Source organism: Capsicum annuum, chromosome 11 (assembly GCF_002878395.1).
Source record: "Capsicum annuum cultivar UCD-10X-F1 chromosome 11, UCD10Xv1.1, whole genome shotgun sequence".
Classification (NCBI taxonomy): Eukaryota; Viridiplantae; Streptophyta; class Magnoliopsida; order Solanales; family Solanaceae; genus Capsicum; species Capsicum annuum.
Genome location: NC_061121.1, coordinates 5,304,589 through 5,317,141, shown reverse-complemented (window position 1 = coordinate 5,317,141; position 12,553 = coordinate 5,304,589). Strand labels below are relative to the sequence as shown.

Here is a 12,553-nt window from a genome sequence, read left to right as displayed (position 1 = left end):
TTGACACGGGATTATGGTACCCTACTTTGTGATCTTGTGTACCTTGGTTTATGTCGTCCCAAATTGGGACTATGGTTAAGAGCCCTGCTTTATAATCTTGTGCACTAACATGACATGTTGATTTGATTGGGGATTTTGGCACCCTGCTGTGTGATCTTGCATGTCCCCTTTATAGATACTCCAATCCTTGAGGCAAACTTGGATTGGGAGCTTTGCCACCGAGTCAAGGGCGGATTTTATATAGCCCGTAGAATTACAGATTGTAGGGTGTACCATGTAGCTCATAAGTAAGATAAAGAGTGAGTCATGATTCAATGCAATGTTTCAAAGTCTTTAAAGTGTTCCCATGTGTTTTCATATATTATGTGTAAAATGTTTTATCAATTGTAATCACTTATGTTATATATAAATACATTATTTTGGATTGCTCTGCGTACCAGTATATTTGTATTGACCCCCTATATTTTGGTATCTGAGGATCAATCCTGGGTCCCGCTAAGCTGTAGATCATTGTCAGACAATTGGAGTTGGTGAGCCTCCCTTATTTTGAAAGTCCTTATCTCATGATTTCATTATTTTTAGTTCATGGTCTGACTGGAGGCCTTTTTCTGATCTTCAAATAGATGTTGTTTTCTTTCAGTTAGTAGAGATTTCGTAGACAGGTGTTAGATAGATTTGGGTTTTGTTGAAATTATAACCGTATGGTTTTGTTGAAATTGGATAACCATGATTCCGTTTTGTTTTCCGCATTTCCTTATAGTTTATGAATTATGTATATGATTGCTAAAAGAGAAGGGCTCTCGGGCCTTTATAGTTTGGGATGCTCTTCACCGCCTAGGCATTGTTTTGGATCGTAACAGATCTTCTATAAAATCAGAATCAACATACCCGAGTACTCTATCTCTATTTTGTCTAAACTGCAAACAAACATCAGCAGATCCATGCAAGTATATGAAAATCAACTGAACTATTTCCAATGTTCTTTGCCAGAATTTTCTATGTATTTGCTAACTGCACTGACGGCATAAGATAAATCTGGTCGGGAACACACCATTGCATACATAAGATACCCGATGGCACTAGAGTATGGAACTCGAAACATATAGTCACGCTCATCATCTGTCTTTCGAGATAAAGTGGTCGTAAGTTTGAAGTGAGCTGCCAATGGAGTACGTACAGGTTTGGCATTTTGCACGTTGAACCTGTGAAGCACTTTCTCAATATACCTTTTCTGACTCAAGTATAACTTACACTTCTCTCTATCCCTCATAATTTCCATGTCGAGAATCTTTTTTACTGCTCATAGATCCTTCATCTCAAACTCCTTGCTGAGCTGGGCTTTGACTTTTATTATCTCTCTCATATCCTTTGCTGCAATCAACATATCATCAATACACAAGAGAAGATACACGAACAAACCATCACTTACCTTCTTAAAGTAGACACAACTATCATAACTACTCCAAAACATATAAGAGGTCATAAAAGAGTCAAACCTTTTTACCACTATCTGGGAGACTATTTTAAGCCATAAAGAGACTTTTCCAGCAAGCATACATGGTCCTCCTTTCATGAGACAACAAAACCCTCTAGTTGTTGCATATAGATGTCCTCCTCAAGTTCTCCATGTAAGAATGCATTTTTGACTTCTAACTGCTCAAGCTCAAGACATGCATAGCCACAATACCAAGCAAGGCTCGAATCGAACTATGTTTTACAACTGGAGAAAACACATCCATGAAGTTAACACCTGGAACCTGACTGTAACCTTTAGCAACTAGTCTTGCTTTGTACCTAGAATCTTCAACTTCTGATGTTCCTTATCTTTAGGAAATATCACTAGATTCCATGTGTCATTCTTATGAAGTGATTCCTTCTTCTCCTGCATAGTAATTATTCATCGGCCATAATCATCACAACTAACTGTATCTGAGTAAGAAGAAGGATCTTTATCAAAATAAATACCTTCTGCTACATTCAATGCATAAGTAACCAAATCATCTTCATCATACTTTTGAGGAGGTCTAATATCTCTTGTAGGCCTGTCTTTAGCAATAGAATACTGTGGCATCAGTGGTGGAGAGGAAGAAATAGTACTACTATGTATCTTCGGGCTAGATTGAGAAGTAGACACTGGTGTAGACTCTTCTCCAATCACAATTCAACGTGGGTTCTTGCCTGTTGCTGATTCATGTCACTAGGCTCATCTGGAGGCAAAGCATTAGACTCGGAAGGAGCTCGAAGCATGGCAGTTTCATCAAACACAATATCACTGCTAATTATAACCTTTCTGCTTTCTGGACTCCAAAGATTATAACCTTTAATACCATGCTTATAACCCATAAATAAACACTTGACATATCTAGGATCCAACTTTCCATTATCAACATGAGCATATGCAGGACATCTAAATATCCTCAAATCAGAATAACTAGCAGGAGTACTAGACCATACCTCTTGTGGAGTCATTTTATCAATCACGACTGAGGGAGAACGGTTAATAAGAAGACAAGTTTTGGAAGTATCTTCGCCCCAAAAAGGCTTGGGTAAACCAGCATTAGAGAGCATACAACACACCTTCTCCATTTTAGTCATATTCATTCGTTCAGCCACACCATTCTGATGTAGATCATGACGAACTGTCAAGTGTCTCACAACCCCATCAAACATCTTAATTTTGATTGTTCCTATAACACCCCGCACCTTCGGTATAGAATTTAAAACATCATTCCTATGTATATAGACCTGAACAAAATGATTCCATGTTAATATATGTGTGGTGATCAATCCTGTAGTGTTGGAATACCTTTGAATATGAATTGAGGTCACAAAAATCCCTTAACTCTAAGATGAGTTGAAAACATTTCTATCGATTAAGTTTTAGTGGACCTTTCAACTTGGGTAAACTTCAATCAACTATTACTCCTAGAATATGATGAGTTGTAGGGCCTACTAAACATCAAATTAAAGCCCATTGAATCTTCTTTCCAACACCATGGACCATTCACCAATCCGAGTCCGGAGTCAAAAGTTATGAGTGTCTGAATGAGACACTGTCCAGACTATGTGATGGGGCATGCAACACCCACTTAAGGCTATGCCATGGGTTTTGCTTCACCCAACTTGGCTTGTGCCATGGGCTATGCATCTCCCACCTTGGAAAAAATAGCGTAAAAGCTCCATTTTAGTGTTATTTAGGGGCAATACAGTCTTTTCACATCCCATAACCATCCCTAAACACCTATAGACGAATTACAACCCTAATGAACGTTATTTCCTCATCAAAAATCACCAATTCATCTTATAAAACAAAATAGGAGAAAAACAACTTAGGGTTAAGCATTCAAGATCAAGGGTTCAATCTTTCACAAATTCTTCGTCACTAAGGTATGTGAGACTACTCTAAACACCATGGGTATAATTTTTACTATTTTTATCTAAATCAAAGATCCCCAACCATGTTTTTAAAGAAGGTTTTCGATATTGTTTCAAAAAGTAAGTAGCATGGAATTGTTTTGATAATGCATATGGTTGTTTTGAACTATTTCTCATGAAACTTAAATGTAACTATGTACATATGTTTTTGTTAGTAATGAAGAGTTTGTAACGCCCCAAAAATTTATTTTGAGACTTCACATAGTGCTTAGGGACATAAGTGATTCCAAGCTAACCCTTCTACTGGCATACTTATAAGCAACTAAATAAAATACATGCATCTGAACAAAATCAGGGAAAACATAAAAATTGTTCTGAACTAGATCAATACAAATCTGATTTTATAAGATTACAATACAAACAAAATGGAAATTAAATATATCAATACTACTGATTGTCTATGAAGCCTCTACTAGTACTGACTATAGGTAGCCGGGTCATGACTTCCAACTATCCCAACTCAATACGACTGGATAAAGAAAATATGATACTTCTCAAACTGTATAACTAACTCGAGACCTTGAATCAAAAGGACTTATCACCTGCTGATTGGAAGCTGCAAACTGACTGAATATGGTGTATGCGTTATAACTTGTACCTACATTATGAGACAATATAGCATATAGATGTATAGATGAACCAGTACTTTGAGGATGTACTGAGTATATGGGGGTGTATGCAATAGTTAAATAATATCATCAATATTTATAGAAATCATGCATGCTGGTATAAATGGCTCACATAGCTTGAGCAAAAACTAAAATCTAAATCTCATGAATCACGAATAAGGAAGCATGTAGTATGAATCTCGTGAGTCAATACACTTTATTCTAAAATTTGTATCCTCTTCTTGTTCTCAAATCTTGTTAATTGGATGAAAATAACTTTCAGGACATACACTTTAATCTTATGAAAATAAGGGACTTCTTTTGAAACTTAAGAATTATAGCACTTTAGGAAACTTAGGACTTAGGACTCAAAAGACTGTAACACTTTTAGAGACTTTGGGACATAAAACTTTGGAAATCTTAAAATATTAACTTTCAAAAGATATACTAAGGGTTTAAATCTATAAACTATTTTAAAGAGTAGGGGTCTTCTTTTGGGAGGTTCTTCTAACCGACATAAACCATGTGAGCTGACATGGAGTCCAACGTCGTGCCCACATTGGGGAGAGCTGTTCTACCCTTGAAATCAGAATAGAACCTTAACTTTAGTGATCATTATCTCGGCCTCGGGCCCATAAATCTCAATCCTACGGTGGCATGTAGTTCTAAGGCATAATACCTTGGAATCATACTCAACTCGGTGCTAAATACTACTCCCATACTTCGGTTCAGAACTTTTAGTAAATCCACCTTAAAATAACTCAAGGGTCTATAATGAAGATCAAATCATGTTTCTCTTTACTTTGAATCATAATTAATATGGATTCCTTTCTTAACTCAAGCTCAAAATAATCTTTCTTTAAAGTCAAAACACTTGCTTATTTAATCATACTAAATGGCATAATCTTCAAGAAAATACCAAAACTCATACTTGGTTTAAAGTTTATACACATTCTCAAATAATCTCAATTTCATAATGAAGCTTAGATCATGACATAAATCTTGAAAACACTTGAAAACATCAATTCATGGTGGTAACATGTAATTTATAGCATTAATTCTCAATTTAAAACTTAAAATAGGTGAAATATCATACAATTCAAGACTTGATCACTTTATAACTTCATAAATACAAATTAAAGTAAATTGGGTATAACCCACTTGCAAAAACACGAAATCATTTGATAAAAAATAAAGCTTTGGGCACAAGAACAAAAGGAGTGTTCTTGTTCAAACCCCACATACCTTAATGTTGATGAAATTGTTGAAAGATTGGACCTTTAAGATTGATTGAAATAATTCTTGTAGAGAACTTTGAATTCACAGCTTAACTTCTTGAATCTTGAGAGGTAAACTTAGATTTTGTTCTTGGGAAGAGGGGAAGGGTTTTGGATTATAACTTAACTGATTTAGGTCTTAGGGATTGTACATAATGTGTTTAAAAATCCCTTATAACGATTTGGAGTGATTAGGAACGGTTTAGGGGTGTGAAATGACTTCAACACCTTTGATATAAGTCAAAACAGAGTGTTTTTGGCACTTGAAACTGACTTAGGCGGTGCCCAAGTAATCGCACAAGCTAGTTTGGGCGGCGCCTAACCAATCGCCTAAGTTTGGTTGGGCGGTGCCTAACCAATTGCATACCGTTACTGACTCTCACGAAAATGGGCATAACTTTTCGCTCAGGTATTGGATTAAGGCAATATTGGTATTGTTGGAAAGCTAATTGATTATCTATAATTTTGTGGGTCTAAATATGCCAAAATACCACATATATATCAAGTTATTATTGTTCAAAGATAAACCTTGCGAAATCAAACACTAAAACTTGATGGATTCAAAAACGCTTAGCTTGCATTACTTTAAGTGACTCCTATGAACACGTTAAACACATCATAAGCTCTCTTATCACTAGGATACTCATCATAAGTCATGTACTTAAATATGAATTACAATATTAGAGGTTTCACACGTAGGAAGAATGGTTCATTTTCTAGTTTAGAAGTACGGGGTATTATAGAGTTTGATTAGGAGCATGCTTGATAAAATCTCTCTCCTTTATGACATCTTTGATTTCAAGTATTTTGGTTTGTGTAAAGGTATATATTTCATGAAAGAAAACTAAATGGTGAATGTTTTACTGATGATCATGAAATGACATGGTTTATGACATGTTAAGAGGGTAGTTTTGAATGGAAAATGAGTATTGTGTTAGAATTAATAACTTCTAAGAGTTTTGAACAGTGTAAGCATAATATGACCACCTATTGATTTTACAATTGAGAGTAGAGTATTTTGATAGAATTTGAATGAAGATCTATTGCATAACTCTCTCTCACCCGATGTTTAAAACTATGGTTAGTCATTATTATGATAACAAGTAAAAGGGGCTTTAGATATGATATGATGTGATTTAATTGACTTGCAGGTCAGGGTATGACGATACCCGATGATTACATGCCCTAAAAAGATAATTTTTGAATGATTTTGTATACAAAGCATGATGTTTAAAGAACTAAAACTTGGGCTTAAGAGAGCTAGTTGATTAGGCGCTTGAGTGTAAGGGCTCATCACTGGAAACCGTAGTTATTGATGCGGGACTTATTATATTGTATCCTACAAGAGAGGATAATTAATTTAGGACGTCTCACATAGGGGGTATCATCATCTCTAAATCCTGGCGGCTACTTGGATTGGGGGCTAAGCTGCCGAGTCAAGGACGAATTCCACATAGCCCATGGAATTTCAGAATTTGTAGGGTGTACCGACTAGCTCATAAGAATAACAAAGAGTGAATCAAGATTGTCAAGGATTGATTTGAAGTTTATTAAATATGCCCATGTATTTCTACTTATATTATGTTCACTGCTCACCTATTTTGTATAAAAATATATTATTTTGAGTTGTTTCACATACTAGTACAATTGTATTGACGCACTATATTTCAAGATCTGAGGCACAGTCCCGGGGTCCGATCCCACTAAGCAGTAGAAGTGTTTGGTCAGAATTTGCAGTTGGTGAGCCTCCCTTATTTTGGAAGGCCTAGTTACAAGTCATTGTTATTATTGTTTAGATTCAAGGTCTGACTAGGGGCCTTATCCAAGTTGTCAGACATATGTTGATTCTTATATTGCTAGAGATTTTACAGACGGGTGTCATATGTTTTGAGTAATAAGAACTTCCTTACAAAGTGTTCAAGTTTTATGAGATTGACCATGGTTCCGTTTTGTTATATTTTTCGCAAATTCTTTATATTTTATAAAAGTTGTGCATGAATGCCAGATAGAAAGAGGCGCCCGTGCCTTCATGGTTTGGGATGCTCATTACGTCTAGGGCCTTGGCTCAGGTCGTGACATTTCCAATACCAGCTATCTGACAAGGTGTGTTATTTCCCATCAACACAGCACCTTTAAAGACTGCTTTATATACAGTAAGCCAATCCTGATTGTGACACATATGAAATGTACAAGCTGAATCAAGAATCCAATCCTCACAGGGTTTAGAGTTACCATCAGAAATAATCAAGAGTTCTCCGACACTACCGCTATCTTCAACAAAACTAATTTCATGGGACTTTTCTGGTTGGTTTCCCTTCGGTTTTGGAGCCTCTCTTTTCTCTCTATTTTGTAACTTCCAACACTTGGATTTGATGCGGCTCTTCTTCTTGCAGTAGCTATAGGTTTTGTTTCTATTTATAGATTTTTACCTAAACTTATCATCACCCCCAAAGTTGCTCTCACGAGTCCTTCCTCAAACAATGAGACCATATCCTTGAGTCTCTGACCCATTCACAAAATGCTTCATCTTCTCTTTAGAGAACAGTGTATCATAGACTTCATCTATGGTCAGGGTATCACAACTATATAATATCATATCCCTAAATTTTGAGCATGATATAGGTAGCAAACACAATAGAATCAGTCGTAAATCTTCCTCATTGTACTTAACCTCCAAAATCTCTAAATCGGAGACGATTTCCTTAAAGACAGATAGGTGAACCTTTAAGGATGCACCCTCTGACATGCGATGGGAATAAAGTCATTATTTGAGATGCAAATTACTATTTAGTCTCTTCTTCATGCATAAAGATTCCAGTTTCAACCACAACGCAGTAGCAATGGTCTCCTTTAAAACATCCTGCAAAATCTAATTGGATAAATGAAGGTGGATCTGAGATAGAGCCTTCCAATTCTTACATCGTTTATCATCATCTGTCCTTGATGAGGACATGCGATCAAACCCTAATAGTGCATCGTCCACATCTATCTATGCGAGCACAACCCTTAATGTAACACCCCGCATTTTGGGCTAGAACAAAAATCGTTATTTCTATGCATAGATGATCCAAAAGCAATAAATCCTATGCAAATTTGTCATGTTAATCAATTATGTAGTGTGTGAACCTATTTAAGCATGAATTGAGATCATAAAGGTCCCCTAACTCAAGGACGAGTTGAAATATTTCCTATCGTTCGAGTTTGAGTGAGCGTCGAAACTTGGATCAACTTCAATCAATATAACTCTTTTTATATAATTAACTATAGGTACTAATATATATAAAATGAAAGGTCTTTGAATTATCTTTCCAGCGATACCAATTTCTCTAAAATCCGATACTTGAGCGAAAAGTTATGGTCATTTTAGCGACTGAGAAAGTAACATCATGCGATTAGCGTGCGACGCACGCCCTATCACACGCACCAAAATTTCAGGTTTTGTTTCCGCATTTTTAAGGGAAAAATAGGTATCTTCCATCCCTTATCCAGCTATAACACGAGATTAAACTCCCAAAACACCAAAATATGATTCTTTTCTCTCAAATTCATCAAGAACTCACCCTAGGGTTTCAAACTAAAAACCCAAATATCTCAAGATTTAACCGTGGATTTTCCTTGATTCTTCAAGATTCGAAATCTCCATTGCAAGGGCTTCAAGAGTCACCCATCAATCGTACGTATAGCATCCCAAAAGCTAGAGTTCATTCAAAAGCTTCTAATTTAAGGTACGCAAGGTTTTCCTAAAAATCTCATGAGCATAGAAATCATGCTTTAAAGAAAAGGGTTTCGGATATATGAATATATTCATGTTTTAGAAGCATTAATGATATTGTTTTGGTCTTTAGGTCTTCCCCTAAATTGATTATATATATATATATATATATATATATATATATATATATATATATATGTAAGCATGTGTTTTAATATTGATGATTGAATTGAGAGCATGATTCATGAAAAATCCCTCTCTTGTGATAATTTTCATTTACTTATGATATACTATGAAATCGTTTAAATACATCTCGAAAAGCATGTTATGAAATGTCTTGAATAATGTTATTCTTGGATTATGATTTTGATTCCAAAAGAGAGAGGGTTGTTTATATTGATGAATGTTTAATATAATCATATAATGAGAAGAGTTGCATGGTTTGTTAAAGATTACATGACCACCACTTGTTTATTGAAAGGATGGAAATTTTGTATAATTTTGACTTATGTTTTCGAAACATGAATTCTCTTTGTTAAATTGCATGTTTGGGTGGTCTGAACAATGTTTAAATGAAAGATCCTAATTAATGTTTTATGCCTCAGAATTTTGACTTGCAAGTCTTGGTATGACGATACCAAATCAGACAATGTCATAACAGACTCAGACTAATACAGAAATCAGACTTTATCAGATTTTCATGATTTGGACTTCAGAATGACTCATATTCAGAACAGGCTAAAATTGAGCATAAAGAGATGTTAGGTGGTTCCCCGAAGAAGGCGTGAGTTCAGACAACTCATTGTCCAAAAACGTGATTTGCCGATCCGGGTATATTATTATACGATGGCCTAGTGCACTGTGGCGTATCAGACTCAGACACTCCAACCCTTGCGGCACACTCAGATTGGGGGATTCCGCGCCGAGTCAATGGCGGATTTCATATAACCCGTGAAATATCAGACTTGTAGGGGCGTGCCACCTAACTCGGAAGTAATACAAAGATCAGAAACCGTTTGATAAGAATGATTTATGATTTTCAGAAAAGTTCCCATGTGTTCTGAAATGATTTATGCATGATGTTTTGGTAAATTGCTCTCACCTACGTTATAATTATAAACACATTATTTTGGATTTCTTCGCGTACCAGTACACGGTATTGACCCCCTCCCTTCCAGGTTTTAAGGCACAGTCTAGGGGGCCTGATAAACAGTAGATTCAGACAGACAGAAATGCAGAGTCCAGGTGGTGAGCCTTCTATACTTCAGAAGGCTTATCTATTTATTTTTTGACATTTATCGTAGTTATGGTTTTGTTCTACTGGGGCCTTGTCCTAGTTTTCAAACAGTTGATATTTGATCATGTAGTTGAGATTTCGCAAACGGTTATCAGATGTTGTTAGATGTGTCACACCCATTTTTAACTCCTAAAAGATTGATTTTATTTTAGTTTCGAAAGGGTTTTTATTATTAAATGTCACAAAAGGTGAAAATTTATTTTGAAAAAAGGATTATTTACATGAAAACTCAGAGTTGCCACTTGGCATAATCAGGTGTGCCAAGTCACCTTTGGAAAATCCTTTTCAAAACGATTTGACTCTTTTAAAAATGGTTTGCAAATAGAGATTCCAGCTAAGGAATTCTGTTGACTGAGGGGAAGGTGTTAGGCACCCCTCGATGTCGTGGTTTGAGCATGATCGCTTGGTAGAGCGTATCGACTAATTTGACACTACGAATGTATAAACCACACAAAGAACGTAAAACAATCAATCAATCAAAACAACGCTAACCTACACTAATCCTAACTATTTCAAATGCTACCCGATGCCTTGGGCCTTCATCACAAATGTCTTCTGCCAATATAATACTACGGGGCATTCTCCGGTGGATAAATACATGAAACCTCAGGGCATTCCCCGGCCAAATGAATACACTTGAATCCAATGCGATAAACTAGAAGACATTTCACAAATGCGCAATCAAACATTCAATGGAAACACCATTCCTAAATTTTTACCTACCCAACCTATGTTTGCCTAAACAAATCGACGTATCATGATACTACCAAATTCAATTAAAGTTCATTTCAAGTCAAACAACCCATGAATCAAGCTAACCAAAATTCACCAATTATATCAAGTTTTCAATTCTCACCCCCAAATTCCCTTTTAACGCTAATTTTCCTCAATTCACGATTTCTATTTCAATGAAATTAAGTAACAAGTCAATATCAAAGTAGCAATTTATCACTAATCAAGATCAAACAACACAGATTCCATCCAATGCACCATATTCCATCAACAATAAAGTAAAAAGAGGAAAGGAATAGAAATGGACCTCAATGATGATTTTACTCCGAATATCAGTCAATTGAGAGGACGAATCCGCATGCCGAAGAACCTCGATTTGGAACATCAAATCAAACCCCGGCTCCGGCATGCATCCCTTTTACCGTCTTCCAATGACCTCAAGATAAAATCGCGCAGAACAGACATTACACGAACAAAAATCTGCCAAGAGCAGTGAACCAACAAATATCCAAATTTTACCAGAAAAAGACGTATGGCCGGAACTCCAGAGCCCAGACGGCGGCAAAATTGATGAAAGAGGGTCGGATTCTGGTGACAGGGAGTGTTTTCCGGTGAGATTTCACTGTTTGACTGATCCCTATCATTTTCAGTCCATTTTGAAAACCCTTTTCTCCTTACTATGCGTGTACGTTTTTGGGCGGGTGTGTGTGTACTATGCGTCGACGGCGGTGTTCTTTTCGGTGAGTATCGATCCATCTCAGTGCAAGCAACTACTTGTGAGATATATGTTTGGGGATACGTACTATGGTGATGAATTTCATGAGTGTGTCCACGTTATCCAGAAAAGAAAAATGAGAAAGATGGAGTGTTTCCTCTCTATCTCCTTCACTAGTGAGGATGAGTGTTAATATCCATGAGCCCCTCAGTGAATTTTCCCGTGAGAGTATTATCTCTTGCTAATTGTGTGGGAGTGTGAATTTGTTGTGCTATGGGGCAATGAGTGTATGTGAGGTGTCCTGTTGTGGAAGAAAAAAATAGAATCAATCCGTGGGGCCCCTCCCTTAATGGAATTCTCTGTATATCCTCTCAAAATGGAATATGGTCTTGTATATGTGTGGAGAGTGGACCAAATCCCTGGGCCCTCTGAGTGTGTATTATTTATTCCCTTTTTCCTTTTGTATTTTGTTATGTAAAAGAAAATATACGGAAAACGTGTATAGGTGAAGGGTAGGGTAGGTGGGTAGGGGTATGTGGTGGGGTAGGTTGTTAGGATGAGGTGTAAAGTTGGTTAGGATAGGGTTGTTAATTTGTTAGGGGTTATTATTTTTTGTATTTTTGTGGAATATAATCATACAGATGAGGGCACACACTAAGATGAGGGTAAAATGGTAAGAATACTTTCGGGAGGGGCAAAATTATGTGTCTACAAGATGGTTTTGGATTTTGACTTTCATTTTAAATTTATGTCAGACTTATATGACCATGATTCCGT

At 36.4% G+C, this 12,553-nt stretch overlaps 1 long non-coding RNA gene across 1 annotated transcript; it reads right to left on the bottom strand.

Annotated features, from left to right (window-relative positions):
- Positions 1 to 3,731: 3,731 nt before the first annotated feature.
- Positions 3,732 to 12,091, bottom strand: LOC124888615. Its single transcript, XR_007047085.1, has 2 exons — positions 11,369 to 12,091; positions 3,732 to 4,033 (listed from the first exon to the last, which is right to left on the bottom strand). It is a non-coding gene; the product is annotated as an uncharacterized LOC124888615 (long non-coding RNA).
- Positions 12,092 to 12,553: the final 462 nt, after the last annotated feature.